Source organism: Ceratotherium simum, chromosome 8 (genome assembly GCF_057802395.1).
Source record: "Ceratotherium simum simum isolate JZ-2026a chromosome 8, ASM5780239v1, whole genome shotgun sequence".
Taxonomy (NCBI): domain Eukaryota; kingdom Metazoa; phylum Chordata; class Mammalia; order Perissodactyla; family Rhinocerotidae; genus Ceratotherium; species Ceratotherium simum.
The window spans coordinates 54,845,538-54,863,972 of NC_141907.1; the positions used below are offsets into that span (position 1 = coordinate 54,845,538).

An 18,435-nucleotide genomic window follows, 5' to 3' on the forward strand; every position below is an offset into this window, starting at 1 on the left:
CTTGGTAAATTACTTTTCTGTATCGTATTTTATTGAATGATGATATCACAGATTATCTCTTCATTTATTGATCGATGGACGTTTGAGTTATTAATATTTTATTAACCATTACCACTAGTGAAGTTATAAACATGCTTGGTGTAGGTCTTTTGGTTTACATATTCATGCATTTCTGTTGCGTATATACCTAGCAGTGGATTTTATGGGAAGAAATTGCATTTATGGTTATGATTTATTTGTTGAGTCCATTATTTAGAAATGTATTGCTTAAAATTCAAAATTTAGAGGTTTTTTAGTTATCTTGTATTTGATCATTTCTAACTTAATTCTAGTCTCACCAGACAATATACTCCCTATGATATGAAAATTTTCAATTACTGCATTTTGGTTTATGCCACAGCACATATAGTCAATTTAATTAATAATTCTATATACTCTTGAAAAATGTGTTTTCCTCGTTGTCATGTAAATAAGATAGGTTTTTTTTTATAATTTATTTATTTATTTTAAACATTTTTTTAAATTGCAGTAACATTGGTATGTAACATTGAATAAATTTCAGGCATACATCGTTGTACTTCTATTTCTGCATTGACTACAACATGTTCACCACCCAAATGCTAATTACAATCCATCACCACACACATGTGCCTAACCATCCCTTTGGCTGTCCTCCCTCTCCTCCTCCCCTCTGGTAACCAACAATCCAATTTCTGTCTCTATGTGTTTGTTTGTTGTTGTTTTTATCTTCTACTTATGAGTGAGATCATATGGTATTTGGCCTTCTCCCTCTGACTTATTTCGCTTAGCATAATACCCTCAAGGTTATATTTTTAAAATGTTTTCTTCAAATCTTTTTTGTACCAATTCATTATTTTCTCATCTTTTTCTATATTATTGAGAAAATTCTTTAAAAATGTCCTATTATGACTAAAGATTTGTATATTTTGTTTTTTCTTTTTGTCTACTTTTACTTTATTTGAAGGATTTATTTGTAGATGCCACCAATGAATAATTTGTATTGTTTAGAATGATTAGCCTATGTGTATTATGAAGTATTTATCTTTGTATTGTTTAGAATGATTAGCCTATTTTGTATTATGAAGTATTTATTTTTAGTAGTGCTTCTGGTCTACTGTATCTGATATTAGTATAGGTACAGCATCTTTCTGTGGTTACTATTGAAATAGAATTTTTTATTCCTTTGTACTTACAGTCTTCTTGTACACTTCTATGTAACCATGTTTTGTAAACAATATACATAGTTTTTGAAATCTAGTCTGACTATCTTTGTGTTTAATCAATTTAGTCTGTTTAGCTTTACTGTCAGTATGGACATCTTTATGTTTGCATCTACTACATTACCCTGTATTTTCTTTTCTATTTGTTAACTTGCTTTGTGTCTTTTTCTTTTCTTACTTGCCTCCTTTAAAAGTGTTGTTTTTTTGTTTCTGAGGAATATCAGCCCTGAGCTAACATCCGATGCCAATCCTCCTCTTTTTGCTGTGGAAGATTGGCCCGGGGCTAACACGGTGCCCATCTTCCTCTACTTTATATGGGACACTGCCACAGCATGGCTTGACAAGTGGTGGGTTGGTGCTCACCCCGCATCCGAACCTGGAACCTATGGACAGCTGATGCAGAGCGCGTGCACTTAACTGCTGCGCCACTGGGCTGGCCCTAAAAGTATGTTTTAAATTCAATTGTATTACTGTTTTCTTCTTACTAATACATTTTTAAAGTATTCTTAGGTGATATCCTCTAATATAATAATACTGCTGTTAATAGTAATAAATACTGAATTGATGTTCATGTGTTAGGCACTTCAAATTCACCGTTATTTTTCTTTGGAATATGAAAAAATTTAACTATTAAAGATTTATTTTATCAAAATTAAAAAGTTTTTAGTTTGAAAGGACACCAATCAGAGAGTGAGAAATCAACCACCCAGAATGGGAGAAAATATTTGCAAATTAAATATCTGATAAAGTATTTGTATTTATAGTATATAAAAAATTCTTACAATCCAATAATAAGAAGACAAATAACCCAATTAAAACTTGGTGAAGTACTGAAATAGACATTTCCCCAAGTAAGATAGATGAATGGCCAAGAAGCATGAGGATAGATGCTCAACATCTTTGGCTATGTGGGAAATACTAATCAAGACCACAAGAAGAGACCACTTTACAAAGACGATGATAACAAGTGTTCGCAATAATGTGGAGACTTGGAACCCTCATACAATGCTGGTGGGAGTGTAAAATGGTGCAGCCTCTTTGGACATCTGTTTGGCAGTTCATCAGAAAGTTACTACATGACCGAGTATCCACTTGTAGAAACTACCCAAAACAAATGAAAACATATGTTCATACAAAAACATAATAGCAATCTTCATAATAGCCAAACATGGAAACAACCAAAATATCCATGAAATGATGAATGGATAAACGGTATCTGCTATATTCATATCATAGAATATTATTCAGCAATAGAAAGCTGCAACAGGGAAGAAACTCAAAAATATTACACTATGTGAAAGAAGCCAGTTGCAAAAGGCCATATATTACATGATTCTGTTTATTATATGATTCCATTTATGTGAAATGTTCAGAAAGGCTAATCTATAGAGACAGAAAGTTGATTAACAGTTCCTAGGGCACTGAGGAATGGAAAGTGATGTCTAAGGCATGTCAAGTTTCTTTTTACAGTGATGACTATGTCCTAAATTTATATTATGTTGATGATTTTATGTGTCTATAAATATACTACATATATTTCAATTTTATACTTTAATCAGGTTAATTTTATGGTATGTAAATTATATTTAATTATAAAATATATTAAAATAATCATAATAATAAAATCAATTTTGAAAAAAGATATTTGTAGTTCTAGAAATTTTAGGTACTGAATTGATATATTTTATGATATTTCTTCTAGTTCATCACTCTTTCCTTCTATGGGTTCTACCATATTTTAAAAATATCTGATTTTTACAAATACTTTTAGAACTTAACGCTTTTTGTATTAAAATTGTTGCACTAGCTGTTTACTCATTAAATCAAAGGAGTTAAAGTGCACTTTGAAATAAATATGTGTTTAAAAATAAAAGTAACCTTAAGAATGGTTAAATCTTGTTAATAATTTCAAAATTAGCTTCTTAAAAATGAGATTAAACTCATATTCATGGTTAACAAGAGAACATATCTGTTAATATTATCTATTGAAAAAAATTGTGATACTAACAAAGAGTCATTAATGACTGTCTTCAATGCATTGAGCAAATCTGTACTTGACATTGCGTTCAAGTCCAGTCTAACAGCTGCTCCCTTGGCCTTCATGTGAACAATGTTATTAGGTTTATCTGCAAAGGAATGACCACCATAGGGATCCCATGGTTGATTGCCTCATACTTGCTCTTGGTTCTGCCGTAAGTTATAAAGGCTTTAGTTTTTGGATGACCTGGGACTGGTTGAATTTCAACAAGTTATTAATTACGTCTGATAACAATCTGACAGTGCATCAATATAAGGCAATGCAAGAGGCAGTGTATTTAGATAAGAGATTAGTATACACTTGAATCTGCATTAAAATATCTTTATCATTCAGTTCTCAAAGGAATAAGTACCTCAGTCAGCTGGAGAGGTAAGTGAAGGCTACAGAGAAGATTGGTGTGTTTCTTTTGACTTGAAAAATGAATATAAGTTGCCAGGGAGACAAATTGTAAGAGATTATTCTGCATAAAAAAACAGTATGTGCAAAAAAAAAAAAATAAGGGTGGGGCACGAGAGAACGTATTCTCCTAATGAAGTAGTGAGGTCACTGAGTCTAATAAGTAGTGTGTCAAGGTAGCAGGAAGCATTATGGTGAAGGCACAAGAATCAGTGGAAGGAAAGACTACATTTTATCATGAATTGTATTATTACTTTTTGAAAAAGATTGTGGATTATTTTCCTATAGAAAATGGAGAGTCACCAGTAATAAAAGAGCAGATGCTATTTATCAGTGGCACATGGTACACCCCCACAGTGGGGGAAAGACTTGGTGTAAAGGTGATGCTGTCCCTGATATCAGTTTCTCTACGTTAAACCCAGCACATATGGGGTTAAAACCAAAAGCACTCATCCCCTTTCTCTGCTTCTCTAAGTTACATTCACATGTAAATGTCATTTTTTTTTAACCTTCTTATCCCTGAATTTCACATGGCAAATGGAGGTTACAAATTGTTAAAGCCCAGGTGGCCTGCTGGGGCTCACACTGAAGTTTGGAAACAACGAGTCCTTTGAAGTTTTATTACAGGGAAACTGATATCCATAAAATATCAAGAAGCTGAATCTTCCCCAACTTTTTGGCTTCCTAGTGCCAAAATTGACCATTCATCACGGAGGCAGACAACCAAGGACACCACTTGCAGTTTCCCTCATCTCAGCCATATGCAGGATGGTGCTAGGGCATCAACTTGCAAAGCCACAGCTCCCCCTTCCATATCTAAAACCTTGTAAACTTTGTAATCGTTAATTGGCAGCAGTTTCCTTCCTCTGCCCAGGGCCCAATTTTGGGTGGCACTGGAAAATTGATCAATGGCATGGTGGACCTTCTACTATAGGTAGAGATAACAGCTGACTTGGTGCCATAATGTCTGGGACCCTCATGGAATTGCCCACTGGATGGATGTCTGAAAATACATTCTTTCCATTGGATTCCCCTTTAAAAAACCCTAGCTACTAACACTTCAGCAAGACAGTGGGTTTTGAGGCACTGTCCCCTCACAACCTTATTTTACTAGCAAAATTAAAAATTACTTTCTTTTCCTCAATCTCTTGTCATTGTGTTCATTGATTTGGCTATGGTGACAAGGTCCTGGTTTTTTTCAGCAACAAAGGGAGAATTAGGTGACAGAGGGACAACCCAGAAAGGTGATGAAAAATGCTGTGTGAGAGGTGATTACACGTGAACTAAAGAGACTTTGATTCCATGAGGAGTATGACTGTGTATAATAAAATGCCAACTCTTATATCTTATCCTTTTCCCCTAAGACTGGGAAATAAATATAAGAAAATTATGTTTTATTTTGGATGTTTTCAATAATAAATAGTCAATAAATTTCTTTCCTGGTGAACTATTATCACACTTATTGGCTGTTCCTCCCATTTCAGTGTTGTTTTCCGGAGTTTTACCAAGAAGGCCATTCAAGGGGATCTACTTATAGACCTGAGGATTTGGCCCTAAGGTATCTGGATTCTTGCCTTTAAATCTCCATCTAACCTGTTACAGTAAAGAAAATACCTTATTCCAAGAGTCAAACTTCTACAGTAAAGCATGATAGAATCTAAATAGATTAAGGGTCATTTAGTTAAACCCCTTCCATATGACAAATGAGGACAAGAGATGTTAGATAATGAGAACCAATGAAACACGGATAGGAACACATATTATATGTACTTATTTTTATACTGAATCAGGTGTGAATGCAATTGTATTCTTTCACACTTAGGAGTTAGACAATGGGACTATCAGTGACCAATTTAAGCATTTAAAAATTTTTAGGTAGTCATTATAACTCATGCAAAAAACAGTAACAAATTAGTAATGATCTGTATATTTAATTTCTTTTAAATATTTATTATACTAGCTCTCATTTTCCAGGTTTAATATGAACCTGTTTATTTAAATGATACAGGAAATGGTTGAGATACAACCTCTTATTTCATAAGTTATTTTATTACATTTACATGTTTGATTTAAAAATCAATGTAAGCAGCTATTTGTGAGAATTGAATAATTCTGATATTTAACAATTTGTTAATAATAATACATAATTCCTGCTTAACAAGTGTGCTTATCTTCTATTAGATTACTAGTTATTAGTCACTACTTCCAAGAAAAATTTCAAGTGGTAATTTTTTACATGAATCCAGTATTTTCTTTAAAAGTAGAAAAGAAGAGCCCAGTGGCACATCATAAATAATGGTATAGCCATTAGAAAAGATTGAATATCATGATGATGCTAAATTTTATTCACCTGACAGTTAACACGTCAATGATGTGATACAATGCATTGACAGCATTGATTAATAGGGTTTCTTATAGCCAAGCCATTTCCAAGTGTAGGACCAAAATTAGGTACATATTTTGGAATTTCCAAGCAATCCTCATAAGGCAGATTTTAATTTGCAAGTGGTTAACATCTATTTACTATGTAAGTGTTAAAGTAAGTTCAGAGTCTCAGAAAATTAGCATAGGTGATAAGGAGAAAGGTATATCAGTTAAGAAACTACGAAGTAGTTCACAAATACCCAGAGACTCCAAGTACATTCTATATTAGAAATAATTTACTACAGTATTGTATGGAAAAGGGACATCTGAAAATTTTTATGTTAGGCTTGGTTATGGTTGACTCCTTTTTATATTTCTTTCTCCTTCTTCAATCCAGAGGAGGTATTATCTGATTGATTAGACCAGAGTCCTTTCAGGACCACATTTTATGAAGCACGGGGTCACCTTAAGGGCTAGACCCACCTCCACCCTTTGGCTTATGTTTTCCTGCTTCAGAGTTTAGCAGGGCCCAGTTCAAAGGGCAGTTTTTTCTCTTTCTTCTTTTTCATGCCAGTTTTTTTCTTTCTCTAAATCATCATGGCTGGATAAGTAACTGGATGCAGTGTGCCCTGGCCATCTTTTTTCCGAATAGCGCCCTGAAAAGCACATTGACTAGGCCTATTACAAAATTGAGGGGAAGTAAAAGAGGCCTGGATTACCTGGCAAGCCTAAACTTCAGGATGACTTTCAGACTGTTTTCAATCCCTGCTGAATGTTACTGTTAAAATTTAACCACTTTCTGAGTAAATCTGTAGTGTGTAGAGTGCCCTCAGGAATCCTGCAAGGAGAGAGGGCAAAGGACAGGGCAGAATTTGGTGATGTCTGTACCTGCCCACGATATCATTATAATACCAATACTTCACACTACACCTCTTAAATATATTTCTTTTTGATCACAAAGTTAATGCCAAAGTTATTGTCAGTCAAAGACACCATCTACATTACTTTAGCACCTGCCTTGTATATTTTGGTTTTTAAACTAATCTCTGAGATAAATTAGATCTATATCATAATACAGTGCAGTATTCTTTCATGCAGAAAATTTCAATATCAGACTCTTTTAAAAATTTGACAGACACATTAAATAGTTGCTCATTATGAGCTACTACATCTTACCTCTTGTGGAAACTGTGCAAGGGCTGATGCAATCACATTGGCCCTTTCTTCTGTCATGTTCCGTACACTGACCCCAGAGTAAACACCGCAATACCCTTTTCTCCAAAGCTCGGGAAAACTGTTTCATTTCCTGTGGAGACAGTATTTGCTCCATCAGAAAAGCACAACAGCATAGCAAACAGTGTTGAAAGCGTTAGTACAAATGACTATAGAGAGGAAATTTTGTATTATGGGAAATCATTAAAAAATCATGTTTTTTATTTTTAATTGTGGTAAAATACACATGACGTAAAATTTACCACCTTAACCAATCCTGACTGTATGGTTCAGTAGTGTTAAGTTTATTCACTTTGTTGCGTCACTGATCTCAGGAAATTTTTCTTCTTGGAAAACTGGGAACATATCCATTATACAATAATTCTCCATTTCCCTCCTCACCAGCCCTGGCAACCATCATTCTGCTTTCTGTTTCTATGAATTTGACTAGTCTAGATACCTCATATAACTGGAATCATACAGTACTTGTCTTTTTGTGAGTGGCCTATTTCGCTTATCATAACATTCTTAGTGTTCAGCCATGTGGGAGCAAGTGTTAGAATTTCCTTCAGTTTTAACGCTAATATTCCATTGTATGTGAATACCACATTTTGTTTTTTTATTCATTCGCCTATGGACACTTGTTTTGCTTCCGTGTTTTGGCTCTTGTCAATAGTGCTGCTATGAAGATGGGTGTGCAAATATGTCATGTGGATGCTAATATCCATTCTTTTGGATATATGCCCAGAAAAGGAATGGCTGGACCAAATGGTAATTCATTTTTAGTTTTGTAAGGAACCTCCATTTCTTTTACATTAGTGGCTCTTTATAACAGATGTAATCCCTCATTTCCTTTGCTGGTATACAAATGGTATGAGATTGATTTCCTTTATTATTTATATTTGTGCAAATATGTGAGTGTCTGTGTGTGTGTCATTGTGTGTACAAGCAAGAAATGAAATAGAGCCAGTACACAGTATTGAGGAGGAAAAGCTATCAGACAATATTATATCCAGACTCTGTATTTATAATGTCGTTAATTAAGGCATACCTTGGAGATCTTGCAGGCTCAGTTTCAGACCACTGCAATAAAGTGAATATTGCAATAAAGGGAGTCACACAAATTTTTTTAGTTTCCGAGAGCATATAAAAGTTATGTTTACACTATACTGTAGCCTATTAAGTGTACAATAGCATCATATCTAGAAAACAATGTACATACCTTAATTAAAAAGTACTTTATTCCTAAATATTGCTAACCATCCTCTGAGTCTTCAGGAAGTCATAACATGTTTGCCAGTGGAGAGTCTCGACTCGAAGTTGATGCCCTGACTGATCACGGTGATGGTTGATGAAGGTTAGGGTGGCTGTGGGAATTTTCTAAAGTAACACAACAGTGAGGATTGCTGCATTAATTGAGTCTTCCTTTCACGAATGATTTCTCTGTAGCATTTCTCTGTTTGATAGCATTTTACCCCTAGTAGAACTTCTTTCGAATTTGGAGTCAATCCTCTCAAACCCTGCCGCTGATTTATCAACTAAGTTTACGTAATATTCTAAATCCTGTGTTGTCATTTCAGCAATCTTCACAGCATCTTCATCAGGAGTAGATTCCATCTCAAGAAACCATTTTCTTTGCTTGTCCGTAAAAAGCAATACCTTATCCATTAAAGTTTTACTACCAGATTGCAGCATTTCGGCCATATCTTCTGGCTCCACTTCCAATTTAGTTCTCTTACTATTTCCACCAAACCTCCAGTTGCATCCTCCAATGAAGTCTTGAACCCCTCAGAGTCATCCAGGAAGGCTGGAATCAACTTCTTCCAAATTCCTGTTAATGTTGATATTTTGAGCTCTTCCGATGAATCATAAATGTTCATAGCATCTAGAATGGTGAATCCTTTGCAGAAACTTTTCAATTTACTTTGCCCAGATCCATCAGAGGAATCACTATCTATGGCAGCTATAGCTTTATAAAATGTATTTCTGAAATAGTAAGACTTGCCCATCCAAATAACTCCTTGTTCCACGGGCTGTAGAAGCGATGTTGTGTTAGCAGGCATGAAAAAAACTATTAATCTTGTTGTACATCTCCCTCACAGCTTTTGGGTGACCAGGTGCATTGACAACAAGCAGTAATATTTTGAAAGGAATCTTGTTTCTGAGCAGTAGATCTCAAAAGTGGTCTTAAAATATTCAGTAAACCATGTTGTAAACAGATTTGTTGTTACCCAGGCTTTGTTGTTCCATCTATAAGGCACAGGCAGGGTAGCTTTAGCATAATTCTTAAGGGCCCAAGGATTTTCAAAAGAGTAATGAGCATTGGCTTCAACTGAAAGTCACCAGCTACATTAGCCCCTAACAAGAGAGTCAGCCTATTTTTTTTTTGCGGATAATTAGAAGAATTCATTGACCTCTAATCCATCAATGAACCAATCCTCTCTCTGAATGGTCCATAGAGCCCAGATAAACTTATCCTCTCTTAGGACTTAGAAATAATTTTGACAAATAAGAATTTAGACTTGTGTATGTAAATTAAAATTAACAATTCAGTGAGGGGTCAAAAAATTCCTATGAAATGTCAACAAAATATATTTATTCAAAACATAAATTGCCTTTTCAACATATAAAAGGAAATATAAAGCTTTGAAGCCAGACATTGACTTCTCCTTTATAGTTATGAAAGTCCTAGATGGCATCTTTTTCCAAAATACAGATATTTCATCTACATGGAAAATTTGTTGTTTGATGTAGCCACTTTGTTAATTATCTCATCTAGGTCTGAATAACTTGCTGCAGGATCTACATTAGCACTTGCTGCTTCACCTTGGACTTTTATGTTATAGAGATGGCTTCTTTCCTTAAACCTTAAGAACCAACCCCTGCTAGCTTCAAATTTTTCTTCTGCAGTTTCCTCACCTTTCTCAGCCTTCGTAGAATTGAAGAAAGTCAGACCCTTGCTCTGGATTAGGTTTTGGCGTAAAGGAATGTTGTGGCTGGTTTGATTTTCTATCCAGACTACTAAAACTTTCCCATAACAGCAATAAATCTGTTATGCTTTCTTATCATTCTTGTGTTCACTGGAGTAGCATTTTTAATTTCCTCCAAGAACTTTTCCTTTGCATTTACAACTTGGTTAACTCTTCATGCAAGAGGCCTAGCTTTCAACTTATCTCAGGTTTCAATATGCCTTCCTCACTAAAATTAATTATTTCTAGCACTAAATGAAATGAGTCAGGCAGAGAAAGCCAAATACTGTATGATTTTATTAGCATGTGGAAGATAAATGAACAAACAAACACACAGATACAGAGAACAGATTGGTGGTTACCTGAGGGGTAAGAGTTGGGGAAAGGCAAAAGGAATAAAGGGGCACATGTGTAGAGTGATGGATGACAACTAGACCTTGGTGATAAACACGATGCAGTCTATACAGAAGTCATAACATAATGACATACACTTGAAATTTCTATAATGTTGTAACCCAATGTTATTTCAATTAAAAAAAGATTATATCTGCAATGTGCAATGAAGCAATCGAAGAAAATGAGGTAGGCCTGGACTAATATGGATTCTTGGAAGGGGGCTGTACAGCAGGATCTTAACTAGTCTTTAATTCTTTACTGTTAGATTTCTACTAAAACATTAGTATTTGTTCCAGGCAAGTTTTCTGGAGAATTATTTTTGTTTAGCCATTAGTATTTATTTCTCTGACTATGAGCAAAAAGAAAAAGTTTGTTATGATTGGAATGACTTTATTTTTCTTTTTCTCTCAGTTTTGTAATAATTTATACATCACTTGAAGCTTTATGAGATGTTCCTAAGCTCTCTCCCTAAATCACTCTTTAAAGGCTGGAGGTTCAGTCACTATCATTCATGAGTCTGCTATTACTATTTGGAATTTCCATGAAATAACGCTAAGATCTTTATTTATAATCCAAAATTGTACTTGTCTAGTTACTTATTTGAGTGACCATATTTCTGGCTTATTTATGTATGACACCTTTTGTCTGAATTCATATTACAAAATTGATATCCCAGTAGAATGTGCTATTGTAACCAGCTGTGAGGGTCCCTCATCATCACCTCACTGAGTCCCCCAAGGAGCACCTGCCCCACAGTGGGAGAGGTACAGCAGGGCTTTCTGTAGTGGAGATCTGGTCACCCACTTGAGGGGCTCAGGTCAAATGCATAAAGTTTCTGGTGAATTCGTGTTTGCCTGGAATTATTTTAGAATTATTCCCAGGTCCTTGACAATTTTAAAAAATATTATTGAGCAAGATAATTCCTCATTGCTCAATGTGCTCTTTCACCAAAAACAACAACAACAAGAAACAAATGTAGAGGAGCCAAAAGTTTCCTGGATATGATGCTAAAACCACATATCCAATTTTTTTTGGTCTTTCTATTTTAAAGTAATTTTCTTGTTCTAAATTCATTCATTTGTTCTTTTCTCTTTGGAAAATAATGACTTAATCCTTCCAATATAAATAGTATATTTTCTTATCCTAATCATTGTTGTAAAGCTTTTTCTCAAAGCAGTTTTTTACAAAATAAAGAAAAGTGGAATAAATTTTCAAATTTTACCTTAGAGACTTTACCTTGTCTAGAGAATTCTTTAAAAGTATAATTCCACTCTGAAGACATTACTTTCATATGAAGGTCACTGTACATCCCTATGACTAACATTGTGCATCCTGGTAATCTGTGGAAGCCCGGTAACCTGTAGCAACATTTATATTTACCTGTGTTCAATGTTTTGTCTCATTATCTCTCTTCCAATAGCCTTTTTCAACCATGCTGTGGAAGATGATTTCCTATAGAACTATAGCAATACAACCTCTCTTTGTAGGCCAGTCACTGAGTTGGACTGATCTTCTTCATTCATTGACATACTTAAAAAATAATACATTGAAAGAATGTTTGGAAAAGTATGAAAAAGAATCAAAAAGGAATTAAAATTCAGCTCTACTTTCCCTCCAGGTACATCTTTGGTGTGAATTTTTATGATTTTCTGCTCATCTTGATTATTTTTCTCCGTATAGTTTCACATGAGTGTATAGTGCAGTCACAGTCTATAAGCATTTTTCAGAATTTTGATGCAATATGTCAAATGTCTTATTTATTAAAAGGAAAGTACAGAAATAATCTGTGATCCTAATAGTTAATGGAAAGCAAGTTGTTTGGGGAGCAATTTATATAATAGAGAGTAAGAACAAGCTTCATAATCGTTGACGGATTCAAGTCTTATTTCTGCAACTTAGTAACAACAGCTGCCGTTACTAATTATCATGATTGTACTGCTATTTATCCTTCTCCATGTCCATCTTCTTCTCCTCCTCTTTTTTCACTCCTACGGACGTGGCCACTTTCCCTTGCTGTAAAAGGGAACGTGTTTCAAGAATAGGTTTGGATTGACTAGAATTTTACTTATGTTACCTCAGGCTTTACCCTTGTGAAAGTTTTCATATGAGCCTCAATAATTTTAAATTGAAAGAGATATTGCATTAACCCTTGAAGAAGATCTAAGTGTTACGTTGCTGCCAATCAAATGGCAGACAAAAAGAATCTCTTAATAGATCATTTAATAGCTCGTTAAAGGATGCTTGCTTTCTATTTATCTGTTAAAGGTATGATATCAACTTAAAACATACAGATTCTTTCTTTTTCTTATAAGGAATATCATCCTACATACTAACAGAATTATGTTGTAATTTTATACTGTGGGCAGTTTTCAGATCCAAGTGGTAGAAATTATTAGGTCTTTATTGAATAAGCATAATTTATGGTCTTTAATATATATGCAGTGTTCATTTTCTCTTTGATCATTTTGACAGGCAGCTATGATGTTGAGAACCATGTTCCCCAAGAGATCCTTACTGAGATATCATACAGGCTTGGTGTATGGCAGAACACACTTGTTCTAATAAGCAAATTCCTTTTATGCTTCAGATGTCCAACCCTGGATCTCAAGAGAAGAATTGTTTAAATGCTGTAGCAAAGGTAAGTAAACATTGGGTTTGGCTGACAATAGTGTTTGGGTACACTTTCTTATTTTTGAAAAATGGTCTTCCCTTAATGCTACAATACTGATGAAGAGCTTCTAACCTTACAAAAAATTTTAGCCTTTCAATTTCCTCATGTGATTGCCAAATTACACATTTACTTTTAAGTACTGCACAAGATATGTGTTGCCTGTGACTTTGCTAGAAAATTCAATCTTGATCTATTGGAAAACAATTCTTATTAAATGAGAAATCATATCAAAATAAGCTGACACAGTAGTTATTAATATTCATAATAGTAGCAAAAATAACAATAGTGACAATACTTAATATTACCTCTGAATCACTGACTATGTGCCAGAGACATTTTAAGCATTTTGTATGTACTAAGTATTTTTTTTCCACTGAATGGAAATAGGAGGTTGAGATTATAAGAGTAGGCATAGTCATATCTTAAATTCTAGTTTTCCATCTTCTGTTGCCTGAACTCTTGCAACAACCTCCTAAATGGTCCCCTTGTCTCCTCTTTCCCCTCTGCAGTCTAATTCAGTGACTGCACTTGAGTGCTTTTTAAAAAAAGATATCTGATCATATCTTTCCCTTTTCTCCTCTGATTGGCTTCCTAATGCCTTTACTCGATGCTTCAACATCCTTATAATTATTAGTCTCTAACTTCTCTAGCATTATCCATCTCTTTCCTCAGCCTCTTCCCACTAGACTATACCTAGACTTCTTGAGAACTCTCATTATTACTCTCCCTGCTTTACCTTTCGCATCTTCCTCTCTCTCCAGCTCTTCCTCCTGTCACTGCACATCCTTCAGGTCTCACTTAATTATCAATGACTCTGAGATCCTGCAGGATGTTCTCTAGCATCGTGGTCTTTCCTTATTATAATACTTTTCATGCAATTTTTATTTCTTGTTTATATTATATCTTTCCAAGTTGAATGCTAGGTGTGTATGGGTGGAAATTGTTTCCATACTATTTCTCTGCATATCCAGTACTATCCCTGCACTATGCTAAGAATATTCTTTGAATGAATGACTGATACTTCCCTATGTGTTGAGTAATGAGGCCTTAATTTAACTGACCTTATTCACAAAGATATAATATTTTATCTTCCAGGTGTAATATTTATTCTGTAATTATAATGAAATTAAGACAATTGCCGTGGTATTGAAATATTTAAGTTTCTACTTTGCAAGTTTCTTTACTCAGCTTCCCAAATCTCTCTCACTGTGATCAAATATGTTAAATAAAGAATGCATTTTCTTTTGAAAATGCCAATTAAACTAAGCAAAACAAACAGAAATAGGTTACCTGAGGCAGGGGTTGGCAGGTTTGCAGTGGATTCCTCCAAAAAATTCAAAATGTGGCAAGAATGGGCAAGGAAAATCAAAATCCCAATAGTTTTGAAAGAGCCACATTTCAGTTTTCCTCATTAACTCAGATAGTGTTGCAGGTCTTCCTGAAGGGAAAAAAACAAGTAAAGGTAGAGGATATGAGAATATTGTAAGATGAATATACCAGATAATTTTCTGAAAAGACCTTGGAAGGACATAGCCAAAGATGTTTAAAGTGTCTGTGGTGTGAAAATACAATTTGTATACTTATATTTGTGTGTGTGTGTGTGTATATATATATATATATATATACACATCATTTTTATAAATGTTATTCATATATATAGACAAAAGTGTAATAGAATTTTATCTTTAATGCCACCATAGGATATTCTGAATCATAAACAATTGTTAAAGCTAAGCCACTAAAGAGATAAACATGCATTTGTTTATTCTTTACAGCTACAAGAATAACAAATGCAAATGTAAACAATGATTTCAACTGTTCAATCAGTTAACCCTACCATACTCATGGAAACACCTTTTCCTAGAGTACTCAGTCTAGTTTCCACAGTTTAGCAAGCTGCTCAGTTGATCCTAGATTTTCTGAGAGTATGGCTGCTCTGGCATTTTGTTCATGTTAGGAGCTTAATAATATTTGTGTATTAAGTAAATGTATTTGCCAAAAACAACTGGAAAATTGTCGTAAAGCATGGAAATACATGTGCTCATCCTTGATTTTGTATCATTTTTCTTCAATGGATGGACACAGTTTTCAAAAATATAGACTAATAATGTATATGATCACCCTTCAATAAGATTTTAGGCCTTTAAAACAGATGATTTGTAAGTACTTAGTGAAGGAATGTAATCATTAAGAACCCAAATTATAGATTCTTGTGTCTGGGATAGAGCCACCATATCTCTCAATTGTGAAGGAATCCTTCAGGTAATATGGCAAAATAGTTTAATTTTTAAATGAATCTAAAGTATACAAGAAGAAATAATTTCCTCAATGCTTCATAGACTGCTGTGCTAGATATATGTAATTCCTCAATCTACATGTCTGCTTTGATTAAAGTATTTAGAGAAATTTCTAATACCTTTTACCAAAAATGAAAAAAATATACAGTCTATTTGATGTATATTATGAATAAACAGAGCACAGAGGATTTTTAAGGCAGGGAACCTACTCTGTAAGATACTATAATGGTGGGTAAAGGACATTATAAAATTGTCCAAACTCAGAGAATGTAGCCTACCAAGAGTGAACTCTAAGGTAACTGTGGACTTTGGATGATAATTATGTGTCAATGTATTGTCATCATTTGTAACAAATGTACTTCTGTGGTGGTGGATGTTAAGAACAGAGGAAGCAATGCATGTGAGGGAGCAGGGCACATATGGTAAATCACTACTTAGTGTTCCTGGGGACCTAAAACTCCTCTATGAAATAAAGCCTATTACAAAGAAACAAATAATCAAGAATGGATATATGATTGCTTAAAGAATTCTTCATTGCTTTAATCTGTGGTTTTTGACTTCCTGGAGTGTCCTGTACTAGTAATGGACCACAGAGTTTTAAATGACCCAATAGTTTAAGCATTTCGGTACTATTTGTGAGAGTTGACGTATCATTATATTTTCATTTCATCATTTGACTTATCAAACACAATTAAAAACCCACCTTCCAAGGCACTAGGAAAATTAAGACTTCGAGCTATTAAAAATATGAGTACCTAGTACTCTTGTGTAAAACTGACCCCACTTCTTCTCATTAACTGTTTGGAAATAAAAGTCAAAATAAAACACATATATCATATTTTTTACCCTCTCCAGGAATGTCATTTCATCACATAATTCTGACATGACAACAGGTACATAGGACGGAGGGAATTGAAGTCCTCCACTATACTTTTCCATTTTATAGCCTGGAATGAAGTGGAGACTGTACACTAAAGGTATTTTCAGTAGCTCAGCCAGCAGCTCTCCACATGGTCTAATGGCATCTGTGCGAATGAGATCCAACCTTAACTCTTATAGTTTTAAATTTCTTGTTCAAAACCATTTCTTTACAGAGCTTTTCAATACAATCAGAATAGTCACTGAAGAGTTCTTGCACTAGTGAAAAATACAGCCAAAATATATCTTTTGGCAGATCATATGTCCATTTGTTGATCAATTTCCTGAAAAAAACCTCAAAATCATATTTTGTTATAAATGTCAAATGTTTTGCATAAATGTCAAATTTAATACTAGATGGTTTATTGAGATCAACAAGAATGGAAACTGAAGATGTCAGAACAATCATTTTATGACCTCTCTGTACAAGTTCATGCAGGATTGTCTTCATATTGATCCAATGGCTATGTTCTGTGGGCCACACCAGCATCTTTTGACCACTCCCAGGGCTAAAGTAACAACTCAGCTGTAGCAGCAGAACTGAAATCCATTTCATAGACATCCTTTTGGAATGCAATGCTTTTTTTCAAACTGCTGTTCCCTTTTGCCATTTCCATGTTCATATCCAAGGAGAAATCAATCAGAGTGTTGAAATATAGCTCCTACACCTCGAAGTAAATACATTATACAAACAGTAAGAGTATTTTTATGGTAAGTGGAAAAAGCAAAAGGTAGGTGACCTCTAGCTTATACAAAAGTGTTTGATGTCATTTTTATTCAGCTAGTAGCCAGTGATCTTGCACGTGCAAGTTATCTGTTATGTAATGTATTTTAGAAGAGTATCAAGAACAGTGGCAATTGAGAAACGACTGTGCTTGCAGTCTCCTTAATTCAAGAAGTAAAGATAAGGCTATGATACGGTGAATCAGAATTTGTTGGATATGATGTTTAAAGAGATTTTTTAAATAAAAGCTTGGTGGATATGTATTTCACACAACATACAATAGCAAAATTTACAGGGTAGTATTCCATATTTCATAGTATGTTTACAAAATTCTGCAACCAGCATGATAATCAACTTAAGAGCATTTTTGTCATCCCAAAAATAACCCTTTACATTTTAGATGGATCTCCAGAATATTTGTCTGTCTCAAACCCTAGCCAACCATTTATCTAGATTTTGTATCTATAGATTCACCTATTCTATGAATTTTCTGTAAATGGAATCATGCAATATGTGGTCTTTTGTGAGTGACCTCTTCCACTTAGCATTTGTTTTAAAGGCTTATTTATGTTAGGCATGTATCAGGGTTCATTACTTTTTATTGACAAATAACATTCCATAGTATGGATATACCACTTCTGTTTATTCACGCATCAGTTGATCAACATTTGTCATTTTTCAATTTTTGGCTATTATGAATAATGTTGTTTATTAACATTCATGTAAAAGGATTCTGTGGATATGTTTCCCTTTCTCTTACATATATACCTAGATGTGGAATTGTTGGGTCATATGGTAAGTTTATGTTTGACCCATAAGGATATGGCATACAGTTCTGCCAAGTGGAGACACCATTTCACATTTCCACCAACAACGTATGATGGTTCCAATTTCTCCATATCCTTGCCACTACTTATTAATTGTCTCTTTGGTTATAGCCATGCCTATGGGAGTGAAGTCATATCTCATTTTTGTCAAACTCAAAAAAGAAACCGATTTAAGAGGCAAAGTGCTTATTTGGAATCAAAGAATTGCCATCTGAGGAGCACAGAATCAAGAAGAAACCCAAACAATGTCCCAATTACAGGTTGGAAGCAAGATGCTTTTATGAGGAAAAAAAGGGGATAATGATATGAGTTGAAAGAGGAAGGAAAAAAAATTATTGGTGTCAACAAACTAAATTACTCTTGGTTATATGTTGATTGGCTA

General features: G+C 34.3%; 1 pseudogene; it reads right to left on the reverse strand.

The window, feature by feature from the left end:
• Positions 1-825: 825 nt before the first annotated feature.
• On the reverse strand, positions 826-17,064 carry LOC101398317 (UDP-glucuronosyltransferase 2B31-like; annotated as a pseudogene).
• Positions 17,065-18,435: the final 1,371 nt, after the last annotated feature.